Genomic DNA, 8,124 nt, shown 5'->3' on the forward strand with positions numbered 1-8,124 from the left:
CTGGGATGCTGCCACTCCTTTTTCTTTCTCAGACTGATCCGTTCCCTCAAGGAGAGATAGACATTGCCTAAGGTGTCCCGTAGAGGAATACTGACTCCAACTGAACGCAGGATGCTCTGAGAGCAGCCAGGCTTAGTCTGGTCTAAGGTCAGGGAGGAAGTCCTGAAGGGAGATCTGAGGCAGGCAGAGGTCAGCAAAGAGGGAGGAGGCGGCCCCCAGCCTGCTGTCCTCCCTTGTACTCCTTCGGCTGGAAGTCCTGACAGCACCGCAACTCTGAGGTCCGCCCCTATCCAGCCGGAGCCAACCTTTACCCCATCGTGCCAGGAGAGGGCACCCTGCTCCTAGCTTTAGCTTAGCCTGCCGCAGTCCTGTGATCTCACGTACCTAACCCTAATCCCAGTCACCCTGGGAGACGGGCAAAATGCACTTTATACCCTTAGTTCCTCTCACAGAAGGAACTAAGACTCACAGTTTGATGGACGTGGTTAGTGAGCAGCCTTTTGATTTGTTTTGAGTGTCTTTAGCTAACCGTGGAAGCATCTGCTCTGGATGTTGATAGTGACACCCTGCATAATGATATTAGTCAACATTTGAGTATTTCCTATGCCCCACCCTATACATAGATGCAGCAGTGATACACATTTTTTTTTTATGTATACTTTTTTTTTTTATTAGTTGGAGGCTAATCACTTCACAACATTTCAGTGGGTTTTGTCATACATTGATATGAATCAGCCATAGAGTTACACGTATTCCCCATCCCGATCCCCCCTCCCACCTCCCTCTCCACCCGATTCCTCTGGGTCTTCCCAGTGCACCAGGCCAGAGCACTTGTCTCATGCATCCCACCTGGGCTGGTGATCTGTTTCACCATAGATAATATACATGCTGTTCTTTCGAAACATCCCACCCTCACCTTCTCCCACAGAGTTCAAAAGTCTGTTCTATACTTCTGTGTCTCTTTTTCTGTTTTGCATATAGGGTTATCATTACCATCTTTCTAAATTCCATATATATGTGTTAGTATGCTGTAATGTTCTTTATCTTTCTGGCTTACTTCACTCTGTATAATGGGCTCCAGTTTCATCCATCTCATTAGAACTGATTCAAATGAATTCTTTTTAACGGCTGAGTAATATCCCATGGTGTATATGTACCACAGCTTCCTTATCCATTCATCTGCTGATGGGCATCTAGGTTGCTTCCATGTCCTGGCTATTATAAACAGTGCTGCGATGAACATTGGGGTGCACGTGTCTCTTTCAGATCTGGTTTCCTCATTGTGTATGCCCAGAAGTGGGATTGCTGAGTCATTTGGCAGTTCTATTTCCAGTTTTTTAAGAAATCTCCACACTGTTTTCCATAGTGGCTGTACTAGTTTGCATTCCCACCAACAGTGTAAGAGGGTTCCCTTTTCTCCACACCCTCTCCAGCATTTATTGCTTGTAGACTTTTGGATAGCAGCCATCCTGACTGGCGGATACACATTTTTTTAACTGAGGCTTATGGTGGTTGACCTCCCCAGAGTTAGGAACACCAATGATGTCTGATCAAGAACCTCTGCTGATAAGCCCTGAGCTACTCTGCTGTCCCAGAGTGCTCACTCCTACACCCTACCACCCTTTGAGAGTGCTAGGACAATAGAAGGAACAAGGGAAGACCCTGCTCCCCTGGAAGTGCCATCTTAGTGAACATGTATGTGTTTATGCATGAACACAGTACAAACCCTCACACACATGTCCATTCTCACCTGTATTCTTTCCCCTCATCACGCACAAATACACACACATGCATTCACTCATACACATTCACACTCTCACATACTCACTCACATATCCAGACACTTGCCTACATTCTATTGGGTGTTAAACAAGGATGAGCCCTTGACCTGTGGGTTGAGCCAGTGATCTGTGAGCTGTTTATGAAGTTCCTCCCTTCCTCTTCCCTTGCATTCATTCCATAGTCTCAAGGGCAGGCTGCTGGGGAACACAGATGACTCAGACCTGGCCTCTGCCTTCAAGGAACTTCCTTCCTGTCGGGCAGTAAGACTCACCAGCCACTTCCACACACATCATCCATGCCAAGGAGGTCTGAGCAGAGCGTCCGGAGTGGACTGAGAAGATAACTCATTAGCCCTGGGGCGTGGGCGTTTCTCAGAGGAAGAGGCGGCTACCAGGGTCTTCAGAAAAAGCCAGATAGGGAAAGCAGGAAGAAACCTGTCCAGGTATGGGAACATTTGTATAGTTGTGGCAGAGTGAAAAGGGGACTGGGCGCGGGGGGTGGATAGCGGATTACATCATGAACTGTTTCAAACCCTCATTGCAGATAACCTTGTTTGACCCCCTCAACAACCCTGTGAGATAAAAATCATTGTCGGCTGTATGGGGGGTTTTTTTGGCCATACCACACAGCTTGTGGGGATTCCAGTGCCCCAATCAGGGACTGAACCTACACCCTCAGCAGTGGAAAGGCAGAGTCCTAACCACCGTACAGTCAGGGGATTTCCTTAACTGTATTTTATAGATAAGGAAACTGAGGGTGGGAAAACACAGTTGGTGTGAGCTTCAAAGTAAGGGTCTGAAGCAGCTTGGCCTTGCTCCGGGTGTGGATTCTTGGCCCCACAGCTCTGATGACCTGGCTGTGATCACTTCCACTTTCCACACATGTACACCGTCCCTCTGGTCCTGCAGGGGACACTCACAGGTGCATAGCATAGTGTCACCCGCCCTACTCCCTTCAACACTCAACTCAGTACCTTGGTGTTTCTTCTCCCCAGTGGGCTGCTCTGCCCAAGAAGAACTTCCAGTGTCCCCTTAGGGACTGCACAGTTTTGCTTTGGGCCCACAGCTTTGTAAAATGTGGTGTGTGTGTGTGTGTTTAGCTGCTAAGTCATGTCCAACTCTTTTGCAACCCCATGGACTGTGGCCAGCCATGCTTCTCTGTCCATGGAATTTCCTAGGCAAGAAATACTGGAGTGGGTTGCCATTTCCTACGCCAGGGGATCTTTCTGACCCAGGAGTCAAACCTGCTTGGCAGGTGGATTCTTTACCACTGAGCCACCAGGGAAGTCCAAAATGTATTATATGTAGTTCCCAGTTTCCCACAAACAATGGAAAGCTCAGAAGGCTGTGAACTCCTCCAAGGCAGCCACCCAACCTTGGGCATCTGTGCATCCCAGAGTCCAGCTCCAGATCTAGCCCAGGGCAGCTACCTGGTTAAAGTTTGTGGACTGGAATGGATGATACAAAAATGTGAGCAGAGATTAGAACGTGGTAGTCTTCAGGATGTTTGCCTCCTAAACTGTTGTTTTCTAATGTTTTGAATTAGTAACTTACCGAGTTTTTTTTTTTTTTTCAATTGAGGGAATTCACATGACATCCTTGGTGGCTCAGACAATAAAGAAGCTGCCTATAATTTGGGAAATATGGTTACTATCCCTGGGTTGGGAAGATCCCCTGGAGAAAGGAAAGGCTACCCACTCCAGTATTCTTGCCTGGAGAATTCCACAGACAGAGGAGCCTGGTGGACTGCACTCCATGGGGTTGCAAAGAGCTGGACACAACTGAGTGACTAACACACATGTCAATCTATGTTTCTACCTTCTCTTTTAAAAATGATCAGATCTGGGACTTCCCTAGTTATCCAATGGCTAAGACTCCAAGCTCCCAAAGCAGGCAGTCTGGATTTGAACCCTGGTCAGGGGACTAGATCTTACACGGTGAAGTGAAGAGATTGAGTGCCACAACTGAAGATCCTTCGTGCCATAACTAAGACCCAGCACAGCTAAATAAATATTTTTAAAATAAGTAAATATATAAAAATTATCAGATCTGGCAACTGAGACTACGTTGTCATATATTAGCAGTTCATGGGTGAGCTATATGTTTGTTGTTCTCTTTAAATGGTATATAAGCTCTCCAGGCCAATATATGTATCTTCACCTCTGGCCCACTTCAGTTGTCCTGCCAGTCTGATCTCTGACTTGAAGTTTTCTCAATGGTCCAGGATCATCCTAATGATCATTGGATATCATTCTTATTTGCAGAGCATCCAATGAGTGGTTTGTCCCTTTGCCGGGTGTCCCCACATTACACGACTTGCTGAATTCATGTATCGGTTACAATTTACCTATCTTCTGGCTGCCAACCTGGATCCTAAAATTCAAGCATTAGTAGTAACCCCCTAAACTCAAACTTCTGGGATGGATCCTCAGAGCCTCCCTGTCAGGTCAGTAGAGCTGAGATCCTACACATATCACAGAAGAGGAAACTCAGGGATTGCACTTGCCTAAACCATCACAGAAACTGCAGTGGATGAGACAAGCCTGGAACTGAAGGACTCACACCCAGATAAAGAGGCTGATGAGCTAGTGGTCTTGTGATGTGAGGATCAGATGATGAGGGCTGTACTCTGAGATCCTTGATCTTGGGGGTGGAAGAGGAGGATCCAGAAGGAGGACAAATAGCTTGGCATCTCGCCCATGGTGGTCTGAGGCTAATTGTGGGTAATTTTCTGCCCTGGCATCTGGCTGCCTAATGTTGTATAACACACCAACCATGTTCAGTGGCATAAAATAACAACAATCATTTTTTACATTATTTTTTAGATTAGGGATTTGATTTGGCTCAGCTAGGCAGTTCATTTTCTCTTTTTTTTTGGTGGGGGAAGTAGAAATATGTATATATATAATTGGAGGATAATTGCTTTACTGGCAGTTCTTTTTCAGGGTCTCTTATGTGGTTGCAGTCGGACCATGGTTTGGTTGGTGTCTCTTGAAGTCCTCCTCATTCACATGATTGCCGGTTGATGCAGACTGTCAACTGGGATCTGGGTGGGCTGCCAGCAGGAAACTTGTATGTGGTCTCTCCACGTGGCTTGGGTTTCCTTATAGTCTGGGAGCTGGGTTACAAGATTGAGCATTCCAAGAGAGAGTCAGGCAAAAGTTGTATCACTTAAAAAAAAAAAAAAACCTATTCTTATTTTTATTGCACTCTTTTGTATTTTTATTTTTTATTTTGAGTTTTAATTTTTTAAATTAATTTTATCAGACTATAGTTGATTTACAATATTGTGTAATTTTTAGTGTACAGCAATGTGAATTTATTACACATAAACATATATCCACTCTCTTAGATTCTTTTTCCATATAGGTCATTACAGAGTATTGAGTAGAGTTCCCTGTGCTGAACAATAGGTCCTTATTAATTTTATATATAGTAGTGTGTATATGTCAATCCCAATCTCCCAATTTATCTCTCACCCCTTAAAGCTGTTCTTTTTTCTTTCTCCTTTTGGCTTTGCTGGGTCTTTGTTGTGGCAGCAGTCTTCTCTAGTTGCAGCACATGGGCTCTCTAGCTGTGGTGCATGATCTTAGTTGTCCCATGGCACGTGGGATCTTCATTTCCATACCAGGGATCGAACCCAAATCCCCTGCATCAAGAACTGGGTGCTTAACCACTGGACCACCAGGGAAGGACTCCCAAAAAACCATTCTTAAAAAAATTTTTTTATTCAGCTTTATATAATTGACATATAACATTGTCTAAGTTTAGGGCATAAAATATGATGACAGGATATATTGGGGAATGATTACCACAATAAGGTTTGTTAATGCATCATTCACCTCACATAATTAGTGATAGTTTGGGAGGTTGTGGTGATGGTGGTGGTGGGAACATTTAAGATCTATTCTGTTAGCAACTTTCAAGTATACAAGACTAGAACCCCAGAACTTATTTTCATCTTATAACAGGAAGTTTATACTTTTGACCAACATCTCCCCATTCTCCCCACCCCCAGCTGTCCAGAAAGGCAACCACCATTCTACCCTATTTCTATGAATTTGACATTTTTAGATTCACATATAAGTGAGACCATATAGTGTTTGTCTTTCTCTTTCTAACTTATTTCACTTAGCGTAATGCCCTTAAGATTCGTCCATGTTGTCCCTAATGGCAGTATTGCCTTCTTTTTTATGGCTGAATATATACATGTATACTCATATATAATATATGGGCTTCCCAGGTGGTGCTGGTGGTAAAGAACCTGCCTGCCAATGGAGGAGACACATGTTTGATCCCTGGGTTGGGAAGATATCCTGGAGAAGGGAATGGCAACCCACTCCAGTATTCTTGCCTGGAGAATCCCATGGACAGAGGACCCTGGTGGGCTACAGTCCATGGGGTCGCAAAGAGTTGGACATGATTGAATCGCCTTAGCATACACGCACACAGGTATAATATATAACATATATAATACATTTATATATTTAAATTACATTTTTTATTCATTCATTCATCAATGGACCCTTAGGTTGTTTCCTTGCTTTGGATGTTGTACGTAGCACCTTTTATGATTTAACTTTGGAATTCACATGACATTATTTCCACCACACTGTTAGTTGAGGTAGTCACAAAGACCCACCCAAGATCAAGGGTAGGGGCCACAGACTCTCCTTCTCGATTGGAGAATGGCAACATTCTAAAACAGCAGGAGGGATGGGAAATACCATCAGATACCTGGAGTCAGATGCCTGGATTAGAAATCCTATTATTTATGGTTTTGAGTCTCGGTTTTCTGATCTATAAATGAGCTAATAATAGCACCTATTTCAAGAGACTGTTGTGAGGACTGAATGAGATAAGCACCCAAAGAGCAGGGTACCTGGTGTGTGGCCAAGGCTCAGTGAATATCACTGCTGCCGGGACAGGTCCTCTGTCTAAACTCTGACCAAGGTAGTTTATACCCCTAGGCCATTGTTTGCATGTATGTGAAGAAGCCTGAAACTGTGTTCAAAGATGTGTGGCATTGTTAATTGGCTATTTGTTGTTTAGCTGCGTCCAACTCTTTTCGACCCCGTGGACTGCAACACGCCAGGCTTCCCTGTTCTTCATCATCTCCTGGAGTTTGCTCAGACTCATGTCCATTGAGTCAGTGATGCCATCCAACCATCTTATCATCTGTCTCCCCCTTCTCCTGCCCTCAATCCTTCCCAGCATCATGATGTTTTTCCAATGAGTCAGCTCTTCACATCAGGTGGCCAAAGTATTGGAGCTTCATCTTCAGCAACAGTCCTTTCAATAAATATTCAGGATTGATTTCCTGTAGGATTGACTGGTTTGATCTCTTTGCAGTCTATACCCCATACAAAATGTTTGTGGTGTTAAAAATAAATTAATAACAAGAAAAAGATGTTTGTGGGAGTGGGTTCATGTGCAAAGCCCACAGGCACTGAATTAATGAGTGTGTGTGTCAGTTTAAGTACATTTATAGATGGAACCTGGGCGGAGGTCTGCCTGTGCAGGACCATGACTGCAGGAGTGCGTGGGACAGGGGAATGAGAATGACCAAGGCCATTGGTCTTGTGTGTGTGTATATTTGTGTGTATTTGCAGGTGTGTGTAATTAGTCCTGGGGGTGGGCTCATTGAGTCATGAAGGTGTGTAAGATAGGGCCCTGTGAGATCTGGCCAAGCATATGTGTTAGATCTTGTGGATATGTGTGCATGAGAGTGCATTCCAGAAGATGTCTGTCCATTGATACCTGCAAAAAATGAGAAAATGTATAAATAAAGAAAGCTTTCAGAACTTTCCAGGGATGTTTGAATCAAATGAACCCCTGGGGACTATACCAGCTGGAAAGATGAGTTGAGCTGGGTGGAGGCGGGTGGAGAAAGGCTTTTCTGAGGTTCCTAACCACAGCTGGGCTGGGAGCCAGAGATGCTGTGAAGGCTGCTTCCTGCATACAGTTGGCTCTTCAGCTTGGTGGACAGTTAACTATCTGGGCCTGCCTCTTCCTTATCGCCATTGCTACTAGTAGATAATTTGTTCATTCAGTCAACAGACATTTGTTTACTTGTTTGTTTACTTACTTATTGGCTACACCGGGCCTTAGTTGCAACATGCAGGTTCTTTCAGTTGTAGCATGAGAATTCTTTAGTTGTGGCATGTGGGATCCAGTTCCCCGACCATGGGATGCAGACCGGGGCCCTCTGCTTTGAGAGCACAGAGTCCTAGCCACTGGACTACCAGGAAAGTCCCAAAGGAACTTTTTTCTTTTTTTTTTTTTTTTGCCACACCCCATGGCACGTGAGATCTTAGTTCCCTAACCGTGGGTTGAACCCGCA

The 8,124-nt window shown here is 44.6% G+C and overlaps 1 long non-coding RNA gene across 1 annotated transcript; it reads left to right on the forward strand.

The window, feature by feature from the left end:
- The first annotated feature begins 1,975 nt into the window (after window positions 1-1,975).
- On the forward strand, window positions 1,976-7,106 carry LOC133044455 (uncharacterized). Its single transcript, XR_009689939.1, has 2 exons — window positions 1,976-2,224; window positions 6,834-7,106. It is a non-coding gene; the product is annotated as an uncharacterized LOC133044455 (long non-coding RNA).
- The last annotated feature ends 1,018 nt before the right edge of the window (window positions 7,107-8,124 follow it).

Source organism: Dama dama, chromosome 23 (genome assembly GCF_033118175.1).
Source record: "Dama dama isolate Ldn47 chromosome 23, ASM3311817v1, whole genome shotgun sequence".
NCBI classification, from domain to species: Eukaryota; Metazoa; Chordata; class Mammalia; order Artiodactyla; family Cervidae; genus Dama; species Dama dama.